This window comes from Nycticebus coucang, chromosome 1, assembly GCF_027406575.1.
Source record: "Nycticebus coucang isolate mNycCou1 chromosome 1, mNycCou1.pri, whole genome shotgun sequence".
Lineage (NCBI taxonomy): Eukaryota > Metazoa > Chordata > Mammalia > Primates > Lorisidae > Nycticebus > Nycticebus coucang.
This window is the reverse complement of record NC_069780.1, coordinates 76,103,943-76,121,703: the sequence shown is the minus strand read 5'-3', so window position 1 is coordinate 76,121,703 and position 17,761 is coordinate 76,103,943. Positions and strand designations below refer to the sequence as shown.

At 39.1% G+C, this 17,761-nt stretch overlaps 1 long non-coding RNA gene across 1 annotated transcript in view; it reads left to right on the top strand.

The window, feature by feature from the left end:
- The window catches only part of LOC128589637 (uncharacterized), a 77,324-nt gene extending 67,540 nt beyond the window's left edge, over positions 1-9,784 (top strand). Inside the window, exon 3 of the long non-coding RNA XR_008381114.1 lies at positions 9,289-9,784. This is a non-coding gene — a long non-coding RNA (uncharacterized LOC128589637). The remainder of the gene's footprint in view (positions 1-9,288) is intronic.
- The last annotated feature ends 7,977 nt before the right edge of the window (positions 9,785-17,761 follow it).

The following is a 17,761-nucleotide window of genomic DNA, read 5'->3' as shown; positions in this document are numbered from 1 at the left end:
AAGAGTATTGGTGTTGTTTCTACTATGTTGGTGGCAGAACTCAAGAGACGGCAAATAAATCTTTTTTTTTTAATGCAAAATTTTATTGCAAAGCTTTATGACTAAAATCTAGACAATTACACTCCAGGATTTCTACTAATGAATACCACATGTTAGACTCAATAACTTCAGCTGCAGGGTAGAGAATACTGTGTTATAGCTATTCAGATAATAAATAGCTATCTAGGTCCATTTCAGCTGGAGCAAGTCAACTGTATTGAATGTGAGTGAAACATTAATTCTTTATAAGAATATACCCAATTGGCAGACACTTTGACATGTAATATACATTAGTTCACCATGCTGCCCCTACGGAATCATTTTATCCCTTGCTCGAGTTTGCACTTACGTGCATGCCTATCTCCAATCTCCTGAATCTGTCTTTGGGGTATCACTTACATGTACTTATGAGACATACATTTTTAAGCAGACACATGAATGAAAATGGTTCCAATTTTTTGAAAGTGTTAGTTTGTCATTATTTCTGTTTGTTCTGCAAATATCACATGGCTTTCTTCCTTCCTCTGGGACTACGCCTGGGTTCTCTTTCCTTTTCTTGGGACTTTGAAAACTATCCCCTCTTTTATCTTTTCTGAAGTCTTATAAAAACAAAGGAAAAAGAATATTCTGTGTTAGGATTGGACACAAAGAACACCTGTGCCTTGTTCTGGGTTCCAAATTAAAAAAAAAAAAATCAAGAAATGAAAAGGGAGAGGCGTATCTTCCTGCAGAGGTTATTCTCATGGGACCAAGTCTTGCTTTTGAAAGCCAGCTTTGGGACTCAGCAACAGGAAATGCAGAAAGGAATCAATCTGTCAGACTCACTTTCCTTTCTGTGTTACAGTAGAGTTGTTTTTGTTTTCTTCCTCCTCTTCTTGGATGAAAGCCCAGGTTCCCTGTGACTGGTATGAATCCCTTAAGCAGAAACAGGGAGAGGGCTGGGGGTAGAAAGCAATGCTTTCCAAGTTCAGCCTGAGACACGTAACTTTCTCTAACCATAGCGATGACAGGAGTTTCAGACTTCTATCATTTAGTTACCTCCTTATACAGCATTTCTATCATATTTTAATCACGTGACTGTAAACGAATTTCACTTTGTTCAAATTTTGAAACACACACACACACATCTCACACCAGTTTTTGTGGCCTCAAAGGAGCTCTCGGGATGCCCTGCCCACCAGGAGAGGCCAAGTGAGGGTTCAGCCCATCTCATTCTTAATCCCTCCCCTCTAGAACAACACCAGAGTTTATTTGTTTATGCTTCTATGTGACATTTAGGAGGACAATTGATTAAAATCCTGTCTCTTTCCCTGTTGTAAAACTGCCCTGCTACACCAGGCTTAGCAATAATTCAGGTAGCAGATCCTTTCCCAGAATGAGTCTTTGCTTTGCCATTTCTCTCATTCATTAGGAACTCTGTGGTCATTGGAAATTCTGTAGAAGCACAAGTCTGAATTTCAAGTCAGCTTGGGTTCTGGTGAGAAAACCCACTATAGAATGTAGATTCTATAACTCCTCTTGGGCTTGTTTTTTTATAATAACCTGGGTAGATCTGGCGTTGGCAAATTCTTTTCTACAAAGGGGCAGATAGTAAATTCTTTAGGTTCCGGTTTTGTAGGCCACGTAGGAACTCTGTTGATTCTTCTTCTTTCTTCCTTCTCCTTCTTCTTTTTCAACTCTTAGAAAATGTAAAAATTGTTCTTATCTGGAGGGAGGGTCCGGGAGGCTGGATCTGTCACAGGATGATAGCCTGTCAACATGTTTTAGGTAATATTATCCTTCCTTTAAGATGAAGCACCATTGCTCAGAGAAGGGAAGTAATTAATCCCAGGTTGCACAGCTCACCATAAGGCAAACCTTGGCTTGGGCAGATCTGAGTTTATTTTCTACTATACCATATATTATAATTTATTTCTTACTCTATTTCATATTCTTCAGAGAAATAGAGATATGACTTTATTAAAATTTTGTCTTCATGACCATTTTCTTTGAATCTTACTACAAGGCACACATCCACGAGAATGTCCCAATTTCTCAGATACATGATGAAAAATTAATGTAAAACAGGATATAGAACCTAGGTTAGGTACCAAAATTCTTAAGCTGTCAGCCAATGAAGATGATTCTAACATCTCAGAGCTGGAAATGAAGTCACTTTTTTTTTTCTTGTTCACCAATTTTTAAAAACACATCCAACAATATTAAAAAAAACTTCCCATCAAAATAGCTGGGCATTGTGGTGGGTGCCTGCAGTCCCAGCTACTTGGGAGGCTAAAGCAAGAGAATTGCTTGAGACCAAGAGTTTGAGGTTGCTGTGAGCTGTGACTCCATGGCACTCTACCTAGGATGACAGTTTGAGACTTTGTCTTAATTAAAAAAAAAGAAAAACAACTTCCTAACAAGCAAGTTGAGGTAGAAGCATGAGCTGGTACCCAGGAATCTCCCTGAAATACTAGACTCTAGTCTAAGCCTACGAGTTTTTATAGGTCATTTTTTCCTCACCCGATAGTAGGGAATGAGGTAAGAGAATTGAGCCAACCTCTTTCCTGAACATACTTATTTGTTCTGCTCTCTGTAAGCAGGAGACAGTATTGCCCAGGGGTTCAAAGCCCACCTGAAGGAGCTTGCTTTCCTGCGTTAATGTTATGTAACAGATGTGTGTCATTGGGCAAATTACTTAAGCTAAATATTCATGTGTTTTTCTATGTAAACTGGGACAACAGTAGTACATACCTCACGTGTAGACTAAATGAAATAATACATGAATAATGATAAATTAAATGTAAAGCTTTTAGCACTTAGTAGTAAGTGTGTAAAAAGTTCAGCTATTGGTACATCTGTGGTTGTTGCTATCGCTTCTTCCTGGTGGATAGACAAGTAGGCCTTGCAGAGTAGCCTGCTTCAGGCTGACATTTTGCTTTCATTGTCTGCTCGACTTCTAAATAGAGCTTCATACCTTTATTGTTACTTTTTTATTGTTTTTGGATTTTCCTTACCTCCATATCCTGTGGTCCCAAGACCATAATGACCCTTTCTATAGTCAGGCCCAATTCTTTTTTTTTTTTTTCATTTTTTTTATTGTTGGGGATTCATTGAGGGTACAATAAGCCAGGTTACACTGATTGCAATTGTTAGGTAAAGTCCCTCTTGCAATCATGTCTTGCCCCCATAAAGTGTGACACACACTAAGGCCCCACCCCACTCCCTCCCTCTCTCTTTCTGCTTCCCCCCCCATAACCTTAATTGTCATTAATTGTCCTCATATCAAGATTGAGTACATAGGATTCATGCTTCTCCATTCTTGTGATGCTTTACTAAGAATAATGTCTTCCACGTCCATCCAGGTTAATACGAAGGATGTAAAGTCTCCATTTTTTTTAATGGCTGAATAGTATTCCATGGTATACATATACCACAGCTTGTTAATCCATTCCTGGGTTGGTGGGCATTTAGGCTGTTTCCACATTTTGGCGATTGTAAATTGAGCTGCAATAAACAGTCTAGTACAAGTGTCCTTATGATAAAAGGATTTTTTTCCTTCTGGGTAGATGCCCAGTAATGGGATTGCAGGATCAAATGGGAGGTCTAGCTTGAGTGCTTTGAGGTTTCTCCATACTTCCTTCCAGAAAGGTTGTACTAGTTTGCAGTCCCACCAGCAGTGTAAAAGTGTTCCCTTCTCTCCACATCCACGCCAGCATCTGCAGTTTTGAGATTTTGTGATGTGGGCCATTCTCTCTGAGGTTAGATGATATCTCAGGGATGTTTTGATTTGCATTTCTCTAATATATAGAGATGATGAACATTTTTTCATGTGTTTGTTAGCCATTCGTCTGTCGTCTTTAGAGAAAGTTCTATTCATGTCTCTTGCCCATTGATATAAGGGATTGTTGGCTTTTTTCATGTGGATTAATTTGAGTTCTCTATAGATCCTGGTTATCAAGCTTTTGTCTGATTGAAAATATGCAAATATCCTTTCCCATTGTGTGGGTTGTCTCTTTGCTTTGGTTATCGTCACCTTAGCTGTACAGAAGCTTTTCAGTTTAATGAAGTCCCATTTGTTTATTTTTGTTGTTGTTGCAATTGCCATGGCAGTCTTCTTCATTAAGTCTTCCCCCAGGCCAATATCTTCCAGTGTTTTTCCTATGCTTTCTTTGAGGATTTTTATTGTTTCGTGCCTTAAATTTAAGTCCTTTATCCATCTTGAATCAATTTTTGTGAGTGGGGAAAGGTGTGGGTCCAGTTTCAGTCTTTTACATGTAGACATCCAGTTCTCCCAACACCATTTATTGAATAGGGAGTCTTTCCCCCAAGGTAAGTTCTTGTTTGGTTTATCGAAGATTAGGTGGTTGTAAGATGTTAGTTTCATTTCTTGGTGTTCAATTCGATTCCAAGTGTCTATGTCTCTGTTTTTGTGCCAGTACCATGCTGTCTTGAGCACTATGGCTTTGTAGTACAGACTAAAATCTGGTATGCTGATGCCCCCAGCTTTATTTTTGTTACTAAGAACTGCCTTAGCTATACGGGGTTTTTTCCGGTTCCATACAAAACGCAGAATCATTTTTTCCAAATCTTGAAAGTACGATGTAGGTACTTTGATAGGAATGGCGTTGAATAGGTAGATTGCTTTGGGAAGTATAGACATTTTAACAATGTTGATTCTTCCCATCCATGAGCATGGTATGTTCTTCCATTTGTTAATATCCTCTGCTATTTCCTTTCTGAGGAGTTCATAGTTTTCTTTATAGAGGTCCTTCACCTCCTTCGTTAGGTATATTCCTAGGTATTTCATTTTCTTTGAAACTATGGTGAAGGGAGTTGTGTCCTTAATTAGCTTCTCCTCTTGACTGTTATTGGTGTATACAAAGGCTACTGACTTGTGGACATTGATTTTATATCCTGAAACATTACTGTATTTTTTGATGACTTCTAGTAGTCTTGTGGTTGAGTCTTTGGGGTTCTCTAAGTATGAGATCATGTCGTCAGCAAAGAGGGAGAGTTTGACCTCCTCTGCTCCCATTTGGATTCCCTTTATTTCCTTGTCTTGCCTAATTGTATTGGCTAGAACTTCCAGCACTATGTTGAATAGTAAAGGTGACAGAGGACAACCTTGTCTGGTTCCAGTTCTAAGAGGAAAAGCTTTCAGTTTTACTCCATTCAGTAAAATATTGGCTGTGGGTTTGTCATAGATAGCTTCAATCAGTTTTAGAAATGTGCCACCTATGCCTATACTCTTCAGTGTTCTAATTAGAAAAGGATGCTGGATTTTATCAAATGCTTTTTCTGCATCTATTGAGAGGATCATGTGATCTTTATTTTTGCCTCTGTTAATATGGTGGATAACGTTTATGGACTTGCGTATGTTGAACCAGCCTTGCATCCCTGGGATGAAGCCTGCTTGATCATGATGAATGACTTTTTTGATGATAAGCTGTAATCTATTGGCTAGGATTTTGTTGAGAATTTTTCCATCTATATTCATGAGTGAGATTGGTCTGAAATTCTCCTTTTTGTTTGGGTCTTTTCCTGGTTTTGGTATCAGGGTGATGTTTGCTTCATAGAATGTGTTGGGGAAGATTCCTTCTTCCTCAATTTTTTGGAATAATTTCTGCAGTACAGGAATAAGCTCTTCCTTGAAGGTTTGATAGAATTCTGGAGTGAAGCCATCTGGACCAGGGCATTTTTTAGTTGGAAGCTTTTTTATTGTTTCTTTGATCTCAGTGCTTGAAATTGGTCTGTTCAGGAGGTCTATTTCTTCCTGGCCAAGTCTAGGGAGAGGGTGTGATTCCAAATATTGATCCATTTCCTTCACATTGTCAAATTTCTGGGCATACAGTTTCTGGTAGTATTCAGGGATGATCTCTTGTATCTCTGTGGGATCAGTTGTTATTTCCCCTTTATCATTTCTGATTGAGGTTACTAGAGATTTTACTTTTCTATTTCTAGTTAGTCTGGCCAATGGTTTATCTATTTTATTTATTTTTTCAAAAAAACCAACTCCTTGTTTCATTAATTTTCTGAATGATTCTTTTGTTTTCAATTTCATTGATCTCTGATTTGATTTTGGAGATTTCTTTTCTTCTACTGAGTTTAGGCTTAGATTGTTCTTCTTTTTCCAATTCCATAAGGTCTCTTGTGAGATTGTTGATGTGCTCTGTGTCTGTTTTTCGAATGTAGGCATCTAAAGCGATGAATTTTCCTCTCAAAACTGCTTTTGCAGTATCCCACAGGTTTTGGTAGCTTGTGTCTTCATTGTTGTTATGCTTAAGGAAGTTAGTGATTTCCTGTTTGATTTCTTCCTGCACCCATCTGTTATTCAACAGAAGATTGTTTAATTTCCATGCCTTTGGATGGGGTTGAGCATTTTTGTTAGAGTTGAGTTCCACCTTTAGTGCCTTATGGTCTGAAAAGATACAAGGTAAAATTTCAATTCTTTTGATTCTGTTGATATTTGTTTTGTGTCCCAGGATATGATCAATTTTGGAGAATGTTCCATGGGGTGATGAGAAGAATGTATATTCTTTATCTTTGGGGTGGAGTGTTCTATATGCGTCTATCAAGCATAATTGTTCTAGGGTCTCATTTAAATCTCTTATATCTTTGTTTAATTTCTGTTTAGAGGATCTGTCCAGCTCTGTAAGAGGTGTGTTAAAGTCCCCTGTTATGATGGTATTATCAGATATCATATTGCTCAGACTGAGTAAGGTCTGTTTCAAGAATCTGGGAGCATTTAAATTTGGTGCATAGATATTTAGAATTGAAATGTCTTCTTGTATTTTTCCCTTGACCAATATAAAGTGACCATCTTTGTCTTTTTTGACTTTAGTTGCTTTAAATCCACATGTATCTGAAAATAAGATTGCAACTCCTCTTTTCTTCTGAATTCCATTTGCCTGAAAAATTGTCTTCCAACCCTTGACTCGGAGCTTTAATTTGTCTTTTGAAGCCAGGTGTGTTTCTTGCAGACAGCAAATGGATGGCTTGTGTTTTTTAATCCAGTCAGCCAATCTATGTCTCTTCAGTGGGGAATTCAAGCCATTAACATTTATGGAGATAATTGATAAGTGTGGTAGTATTCTATTCGTCTTATTTGGTGAGAGTCCATTGCTTAGTTTTATCTTTTGCATCAGTGTGGAGGTTAGGTTCTGTCCTTTGATTTCTGAGTTCTTACTTTGCTGCTGATCCATTGTGGTGGTCAGTGTGCAGAACAGGTTGAAGTATTCCCTGTAGAGCTGGTCTTGTTGTGGTGAATTTCCTCAATGTTTGTATATCCGTAAATGATTTGATTTCTCCATCAATTTTGAAGCTTAGCTTAGCAGGGTACAGAATTCTGGGCTGAAAATTGTTCTGTTTAAGTAGATTAAAGGTAGATGACCATTGTCTTCTTGCTTGGAAAGTTTCATTAGAGAAGTCTGAGGTCACTCTGATGGATTTGCCCCTGTAGGTCAACTGGCGCTTACTCCTGGCAGCTTGCAGAATCTTTTCTTTGGTCTTGACTTTGGACAGGTTCATCACAATGTGTCTTGGAGAAGCTCGGTTAGAGTTGAGGCGACCTGGGGTCCGATAGCCCTCTGAAAGCAGTGTGTCAGAATCTTTGGTGATGTTTGGGAAATTTTCTTTTATAATATTCTCTAGTATGGCTTCCATTCCTCTGGGGCATTCTTCTTCCCCTTCTGGAATTCCTATAACTCGTATGTTGGAACGTTTCATAAAGTCCCATAATTCTGACAGTGAACGTTCTGCTTTCTCTCTCTTCTTTTCTGCCTCTTTTACTATCTGAGTTATCTCAAAAACTTTGTCTTCTACCTCTGAAATTCTTTCTTCTGCATGGTCTAACCTGTTGCTGATACTTTCCATTGCATCTTTAAGTTCCCTGATTGACTGTTTCATTTCCTTCAGCTCTGCTATATCCTTTTTATATTCTTCATATCGTTCATCTCTGATTTGATTCTGTTTTTGGATTTCCTTTTGGTTATTTTCCACTTTATTAGCAGTTTCCTTCATTGTTTCCATCATTTCTTTCATTGTTTTCAACATGTGTATTCTAAATTCCCTTTCTGTCATTCCTAACATTTCTGTATAGGTGGAATCCTCTGCAGTAGCTACCTCATGGTCCCTTGGCGGGGTTGTTCTGGACTGGTTCTTCATGTTGCCTGGAGTTTTCTGCTGATTCTTCCTCATGAGTAATTTCTTTTATCTGTTTCCTTGCCCTAATTTTCCTTTCACTTCCTCTTGCTCTTTAAGTTCTTGTGCCTGTGGAAGTTGTGGGCGGGTTTAGACGGGTTGAACACACGCGACCACTTGCCGGTTTTCCACTGTTTTAGTCCTCCTCTTGGGGTCCAGAAGTCTCTCGCTGACTCCCTGTATCCTCATAGGAGTGATGATAGGCAGTTCCCACCAGCCAGAGATGCCTGGAGTCCTATCTCCCCAGACTCACGGTGCCCAGATGCAAGGAAGCTGTTACTCGGCTGCCATCTTGCTCCGCCCCGACCTAGTCAGGCCCAATTCTTATATTTCCAGAGGGGAAGAGAATTCAACCAAGAATATCCTAATTAATTAAACAGCCTGAGGGCATGTTGCCAGGCTATGCTAGCCTCTTGGGAGAATGTCATAATGGACATTGGAAATATGACGAGTGAGACATCCCTGAGACACCAGAATGAAAACTTCTCCCATTAGATTTTAGTTGTAACAGGTGCCACTTCAGTGCCTTCAGGTGGAGGGGATGCTAGGCAGCCATTTAGGGTCTGACAGCTCCAGGATCTTGTAAGGCTGCAGTCCCATCCCCCGGGCTATGGACTGGAACTGGTTGGTGGCCTGTTAGGAACTGGACTGCACAGCAGGAGGTGAATGGCAGGTGAGTGAAGCTTCCTCTGTATTTACAGCCTCTCTGCATCACTCACACAACTGCCTGAGCTCCACCTCCTCTCAGATCAGCGGTGGCATTAGATTATCAGAGGAGCTTGAACCCTACTGTAGGCTGCGTACATGAGGGGTCTAGGTTGTGAGCTCCTTATGAGAATCTAATGGCTTATGATCTCAGATGGGGCCGAGGACATAAGCAACACATTTTGGGTGTTACTGCCTCCCATCATCCCCAGATGGGACTGTCTAGTTGCAGGAAAACAAGCTCAGGGCTCCTACTGATTCTGTGATATGGTGAGTTGTATAATTATTTCATTATGTATTACAATTAAATAGTAATAGAAATAAAGTGCACAATAAATGTTAATTTCTTTTTTTTTTTTGTAGAGACAGAGTTTCACTTTATGGCCCTTGGTGAGTGCCAGGGCCTCACACAGCTCACAGCAACCTCCAACTCCTGGGCTCAAGCGATTCTTCTGCTCAGCCTCCCGAGTAGCTGGGACTACAGGCGCCCGCCACAACGCCCGGCCAAGTGCACAATAAATGTAATGCACATGAATCATTCTGAAACCATCCTCCTCTTCGTGAAAAATTTGTCCTCTGTGAAACAGGTGTCTGGTGCCAAAAATGCTGGGGACCACTGTTGTAAGCAGCATCTCTGCACCTCTCTTCTTTCGTGGACATAATCTCCCTTTCTCTGAGTATTTGTAATTACTGTGGTTATCACTCTGTACAGCACATTAAACTGCACTGGGAAACTTAAAAAATATTGATTCCTCAACTCTATTCCACATCAATTAAATAAGAACTCTTTCAGTTAGAGCCCTGATTTCTCTTTCTTTTTTTAAGTTCCCTAGTCAATCAAGTGTGTGACCAGGACTGAGAACAGCACCAAGCACCCTGGGTGTACCTCTTGTGTCCCAGTTATTCTTATTTTTAAAATAAACCCTATTAACATATGTTACATACAACCTCTATTGCAGTTGTTTTCATACCCCAGTGATCATTTAGGAGTTTGAAACATGTGCCCCTGGTTCACATTAGCTTGGAGGGTGGGTACACCTGTGAGAATACTCAGTGCTTGTTCTTCCGTCCTTCTATCCCATTTAGACTTTAAGGCTTAAGACGGGGGCTCTGGAACAGTGTTTTAAAATAGAAAAGCCCTCTCTCCAAAATCACAAACCTCCACCCCTCTGGGTCTTCACAAGTCCTCTGAGGCATCGTGGGAGTGTCAGAGCTGACCTGAATCCTTCCCTGTGCAGAGTCGAAGGCTGTCAGGAACAGCACCCCCTATATAGCCTTTGAAGGAGATTTGGCCAGGCATCTGCAACAGTCTTCAGATAATGAATTACTAACCACCGACGCTGTTCTCTGTTTGCTTGTCCACTTTGTGGTTCTAAGGGGCCCTGTGAACCATTCAAGTTTGTTGCATGATGACTAAAGATGTCATAAGAATTAAACCATGAGGGCTTTTATGAAATCCAAACCTTGAAAAAGTAGGCCCCCAAACGGTCATGTCATTTTAAAATGATACAACACTTGAACCATATAGATAGCTGGAGACTATACCTTTTCCTCCTGATACATTGATTTTTTTTTAACTTTAGTTTTTTTTTAAAGCACATCCTTCCAGATCCTAATTCTTTACTTTAATCTTATATGTTTGAACTGATTTATTGATTTTTTTTTTTTTAGGATACTGGGCACTTTGTAGCAAAGAGTCTAATTGTTCTTTTTTTTTTTTGGTAGAGTCTAATTGTTCTTGAATGTTAAGTGGCACCTATAATTATGTCCTTCGGAAGGCTGGAAATATTAACACCAAGTCCACATTAACTGAAGAAACAAGAGCTGCTGGGTTAGTAAAAGCAATGTCAAAGAGGTTAATGCCGTCTTGCCCAGCAGATTCACACGCAGGCCTGTCTGCTTAATGGGACAAGGTTGTCAACTGTGACACTGAGAGAAAACAAACAACGTGCATGTTTCAACTGGAATGTTTTGATCTTAAAACTTATAACTGAGGTAACTTTCTATTAACTGTCATTAATAGTGGTGTAGCTTCTCTTGGTCTCTTTTCCACCAACATGGTCTTCCTACTGTGAGGAATGGATGATTTTCTGTCAATAATTTTCTTTTACAGTGATCTTGTTGTGATCTCCATTTGTAGCTACTTCAACTTCCTTTATGCCCCACTGTTGTTGCTTATTTGCTGGGGTGATGAGGCAACAGATTTTATGTTGATTTGGGAAAAGCTACAACATGTTAAAATTGAAAGATGAAGAACAGGTCACAGGGTTCAGATGCTGGATCAGGAATTCTACCTTCCCTCACAAAATCAATGAAAATGATATTCTGATTTTTAACTATCACTTTCTATATCCTCAGCACTTCTACACATGGAAATTCAAAAGGTATTTTATTTCAGTTATTCATAATAACCAGTTAGGATGTAGCAACCAACGTACTGTTTGTTTCCTTACCTCTGGTGGGCAAGCCTGACTTTGCGTTAGATTTGCTAAAAAATATTGATCGTAACAGCTATGCTCATGTGCCACGTCCTATTTTAAACACTTTATATATTCTTAGCCCCTGTAAGAGTGATAATATTTTCAATATTTGAAAATGACTTGTGCTCATTTGCCCCATTTTAAACTAACTGCTTTAGGTTAAACTATGAGGCTGACTTTCAGAGGGAAGAAAAAGGGGGATACTCTACAGAACAAAGAGGTAAGAGTTTCCACTGTTTCAGATGGGGAAGGTCTTGGCAGAGACGTGGACAGAGAGATGGGAATTTCTAAATTCCATAGTCCCAGCTATAGCCTATAAAGAGTCAGGTCCAGTAGAAGAAAATAGTCCTAAAGCCATTTTTAGCCCTAATGGCTAAGCAATGAGGCTTGGTGCCCCCATAAGAATTGGAGATGATACCAGGAAGAACAATGTAGGGAGGAAGAAGAAATGTAAAGCCTGTCCCATTATACATCGTGGCTGGACAGCAAAGAGAGGTAAAGAGCCAGGGAGGCAGGGAAGGGAGCAGATCCAAATTGTTGTGGCTTCCCTGCTAGAATCCCAGGGTGTGTGTGAGCAGGGCAGTTTTTGTCTCTTTTCCCATCTGGCACCCCAGTAGGACAGAAGCTGCCCTGGTGAAATTCAGGGCATAATCTGGTTAAGAAGCAGATGGACCTGAGTTTGCCTCCTCCTTGGAGACTCCTCGATCTCTAGTGTGGGGTGGAAGGCCTCCAGAGGGCCTTGCTTGTCCTGCAGAGAGTGAGGAAGGCTGGTAATCTTACCAAGATAGCTGTGATGGGGGTAAGGTGATTTTTGAAACCCAGGGTCATAGGCTAGACCAGTTGGACTGGGACTCAGAAGGGGGAATATGCAGCTGAGAAAAATTGGGGGCTAGTGTTGCTAAACTAGTAGGAAGGTCTGCAGGACCCTGAGGGAATGAAGAGAGAATGGATGTCGTCTGTGAAGGTCAGCAGGGTGAGGCCCACCACGTGCATAAGGTACAGCCTTACCTGCAAGGCCAGCGAGAACCTGGGAACACCCGAAGGTTTCCAGGAAGGGCCACATTTTCTGTCCCCATCTTGAGATGCTACCTAAGGGAGAAGAAGCGTCAGGGGAGGAAATTCTGAAAGACCAAGGGCTGTTACCTAAAAACAACTGTCACAAACTGGAAGTAGGTTGCTTAATGAAATGTGACTGGGGATTAATTCTTAGCAAGTTAAAGTTTTCCTTTATCCAGAAGGAGGATGGGAGGTTGGTAAGCAAGATTACCTGATAATAGAAAAATAAATAATACCTAGATAATAGAAAAACAATCTATTTTCTTCGCCTATTTCAGTATAGTGTGACTAAATTGTGGCCCATGACAACTCTATAATACAATTGAACAAATGGAAAGAAACAACTTTAGAAATTTGTTCCAAGGACAGATAAAGATCAATATTACTCTACGTTGATGACTTAGAAAGTCAAGAGAGGGTGGAACTCCTTAAGATGCTGTATTTCTAACAATCTCATTTTAAAGATTGTTATAGATGTTAAAACATGGAATATATTACCCAGCTCCTTACTTTTGTGTCTCCCCCAGTGTTCTTCATCTTTGTTCCTTGCCCAGGGAGTGGGATGTCATCAAGCCTGGGAAACAGGTTTTCCACTGCAGTGACCACATTGTGGGGCCTCAAAGGAAAGAGTTCCTTTTGAACACACTTAATAAATGACTCTCTGAGGCAGGACATCAGGAAAGAGCCCACATATGTAACAGCAGATGATAAATTCTGGTAATTTACATCCATAGGTCACTCTAAGGACATTTCTGATTTATGACTTTGAGCTGAGAAAAATCTAACTCAATTCAGAATCTTAGTAAGGCAAAAGCAAAAGCAGTGGCGCTCACGCCTGCCATCTGGTGTAAATGAGAGGAAAATGCAACCATATCTCATGACGGAGTGCAATTACCTTGTCACCTTGTAAATACCATCTTCCTGAGAATGTCTTCTGTCAATGTTCTTCAATTCACAGAAAAAGAATTCTTTGCATTATAAGCCATGTAATGTAATTTACCATATATATTTTTGTCTTAAGTCAGACTTTGGTTTTAAAATTCATGTTTAGTAACAGGCATTTGAAAATACGAGGGGCTGGAGTTCATAAAATAAGAAACAAGAAATGATAAGAATGATTTCCTTGTGCAGGTGTTTATTCTTTACAATTAAATTCGCTTTTGATCGGAACATTGTGGGAGTAGAAGGAAGAAGCAAAATGAAAGAAGCAGGAATTCCTTTGGGAGGTTAGAGTAAGGATTGGATTTATAGTGCAATGAAATTCAGGCTCAGATAGGGTGACCTCTGTTCTGGTCGTCCAGGGACTGAGAGGGTGTCGCAGGACTTGAAATTTTTCCTTCCTTCCTTCCTTCCTTCCTTCCTTCCTCCCTCCCTCCCTCCCTCCCTCCCTCCCTCCTTTTTTTTTTTTTTTTTTTTTTTAGACAAAGTCTCACCTCTATAGCCCCGGGTAGAGTGCCATGGCATCATGACTCACAGCAAGTTCAAACTCTTGGGCTCAAGCAATCCTCTTGTCTCAGCCTCCTGAATAGTTGGGACTAGAAGCACCTGCCACCACACCTGGCTAGTTTGTCTATTTTTAGTAGAGATGAGGTCTCACTCTTGCTCAGACTGGTCTGGAACTCCTGAGCTCAGGTGATCCACCCACCCAGGACTCCCAGAGTGCTAGGATTACAGGCGTGAGCCACCACAGTTGGGCCAGGAGGTAGATTTTCAGTGATAAAATGGGGAAAAGTAAACACATAGAGGATATATACAAATATTTTCAAAAATATATATTTTCAAATTTATTCTTTGTGCTCACTCTCAGATCTGTCTTGCTTTAAGAATATGATGGAGCCCCTTTCTTTTTTTTTTAATTTCACATTAATATAAGGGTATAAATGATTAGGACACATGTTTGTGTTTGTATTTATTAGGTAAACACCAAGTTATAGTTGAACTTTTCCACACAGGAGGTGTGGCATATACCTCTACATTGTGCTCATTAGATGAGAGGACACCAATCCCCCTCCCGCCTCCCCTGTCCCTCCTCTTTACCCCCGCCACTTGAATTTAATTGTGTTTTTTCTCTCATATGGGTGTGTCATTGTTCATCTACTGGTTTCATATTAGTACTGAGTACACGGGACACTTGATTTTCCATTCTTGTGATACTTTACTTAGGAGGATACTCTCCAAATCCACCCAGATAAGTAGAAAAGATGTAAAATATTCATATTTTTATGGCTGAATAGTATTCCTTGGTGTGTGTGTGTGTGTATATGTGTGTGTATTTATAAATAAAAGAATGTTTATCGCAGCTCATTTCACAATTGCCAAAATGTGGAACCACTTTCTGAAACACTAGAAAGTTGGAGGCTGACTGACTTTTATGGACAGCTGGTGAGCTGACTCTACCTTCTTCTGCTGGTTAAAGACAGGACATTGCTGATTTTTGTTCAAGAACTAGTAGATTCTGGTATTTGCTTTCTTCAATGGAAATACACGATTATTTGTATAAGTTTTTCAAGAATGGTGATGTAAGTTTGAGTATAACACAATCCATGTTTTGAGAGAATACAGCCATTTCTCTGAATTATTAGCATATGATTGCTGTTTGGGAAGGAAGGGGCCAGGAAAAGATTAAAGATATGCTGCATCTGCCCTGTTCTTACTATTCATTTTTGCTGCTGCTTTTAAGTTCAGTGTCTTCAGTTAGCAAAGCAAAAAGATACAGTTCCCCTGTTTAGGATTGTGAAGGTTTGTATGTCTCCCTGTGCATTGTATCTGTTTTCTCAACTTACAACTCACTTGAATAAGCAATGTGATAGAAATTATAATCATAAATTTGTTTTTGCTACTTAGTTCTTTTTGTTTCCATCTGTTAACATAAATATTTTTTCCAAGTAGAATGATATTAAATGGAATGTGAGAGCCCCTCAGTTGAGATAACAATTTCTTGTATAACCTCAAAATTTTGATAAGAGCAGATCTATTTAGAAACACACACAGTGTTGAGACTATTCTACAAACTTTATTTTTTAAAGATGTATCTCCTGGCTCGGCACCTGTAGCTCAGTGAGTAGGGTGCCGGCCACATATACCGAAAGTGGTGGGTTCCAGCCAGGCTTGGGCCTGCTAAATAATAATGACAACTGCAACCAAAAATAGCTGGGCATTGTGGCGGGCGCCTGTAGCCCCAGCTACTTCGGAGGCTGAGGCAAGAGAATCATTTAAACCCAAGAGATTGAGGTTGTTGTAAGCTGTGACGCCACGGCACTCTACCAAGGGCAACATGGTGATGCTCTGTCTCTCACACACACACAAAAAAATAATAAAGATGTATCTTGAACATCTTTCTAAATATATTTTCACTCTTTTTTAAAGGCTACATTGTACTACACTGTGAGTACTCTAATTTTTTTCATTAGTTTCTTACAGATAGATTTTAAGATTATTTCTAATTTTTTATACTGAGGAAAAAAACTACAATGTATACTAGGATTGTACACAGGTCATTTAACATATGTGTAAGAATCTTTGCGAGACAAATACCTGGAAATTAAATTGCTAGGTCAAAACATATGTACATTTGAAATTTTGCATCTATGTTCATGAGGGGTATCGGCCTGTAGTCTCCTCTGTTTTGTTGTGTCCTTATCTGATTTTGACATTAGAGTGATGATTCTGAGAATACCCTCCTCCTTGAATTTTTTAGAAAGTTTCAGGAGGATTGATATTAGTTTTTCTTTGTACAATTTGGTAGAATTTTGCTGTGAATTTGTTTTGTGCTAGGCTTTTCCTTGTTGGGAGATTTTTTTTTGTTACTGACTCAATCTTACTACTTGTTATTGGTGTTCTTCAAGTTATTTCTTCCTGGTCAATTTCAAGAGATTGTATGCTTCCAGGAATTTATGTGTTTCCTCTACATTTTCTAGTTTGTGAGCATATAGTTATTTATGATAGGCTATGATGATCTTTTGTATTTCTGTGTTATCAATTGTGATGTTTCCTCTTTCATTTCTGATTTTTTTTATTTGAATTGTCTTTCTTTTCTTCAACTGGTCTATCTAGTTGTTTATCAATTTTATTTATCTTTTCTAAGAACCAAGTTTTTGTTTCGTCGATCCTTTTTTTGGTCTTTATTCTATTTAGCTCTACTCTCAACTGTATTATTTCTTATATTCTGCTAACTGTGGGTTTGGTTTGTTCTTGCTTGTCTAATTCCTTGAGATGCAAAATTATGTTGTTAATTTGTGATCTTTCTACTCTTTTGATGTAGGCATCTAATACTACAAACTTCCCTGTCAGTAATGCTTTTGTTGTATCCCACAGATTTTGGTATGTTGTGTTTCTATTTTCATTTTTTTCAAAAATTTAAAAGATCTTCATTTTAATTTCTTTGTTGACCAAATGATCATTCAGGAGCATGTGTTTAATTTCCATGTATTTGTAGAGTTTTTGAAGTTCACCTTGATATTGATCTCTAGTTTTATTCCACTGAGAGAACGCTTGACATAATTTTGAATTTTAAAAATGTATTGAAACTTGTTTCAATATGGCCTAATATGTGGTCTGCCATGGAGAATGTTCCATGTGCCGATGAAAAAAATCTGCAGCTGTTGGTTAGAATGTTCTGTAGATGTCTGTTAGGTCCATTCGGGCTAAAGTCCAATTTAAGTTCAATTTTTCTTTGTTGATTTTCCATCTTGAGGTTATGTCTAATGTGGGATGTTTAAGTCCTCCACTATTATTGTATTTCTGTTTGTTTCTCTTTTTAGGTTTAGTAATATTTGTTTTATGAACTTGGGTGCTCTGATATTGGATTCATGTATATTCAGGACCATTATGTCCTCTTGCTGAATTGATCCTTTTATTTTTATATAATGAACTTTTCTTTTTTACTGTTTTCGATTTAAAGTCTGTTTTATCTGATATAAGCATAGCTACTCCTGTTCACTTTGGGTTTTTGTTTGCATGGAATATCTTTTTCCACCTCTTTACTTTCAGTCTATATGTGTTTGTATAGGTAAGATGAGTTTCTTGTAACAGCATATAGTTGGAAAACATTTTTTTATTCTATCTATCTATCTATCTATCTATCTATCTTTTTTGAGACAGAGTCTCACTCTGTCACTCTGGGTAGAGTACTGTGGCATCATAACTCACAGCAACCTCAAACTCTCGGACTTGAGCAATCCTCATGACTCAGCCTCCTGAGTAGCTGGGACTACAGGTGTGAGTCACTATGCCTGGTGAGTTTTTCTATTTTTGGTAGAGACAGAGTTTCAGTCTTGCTCAGGCTGGTCTCAAACTTCTCA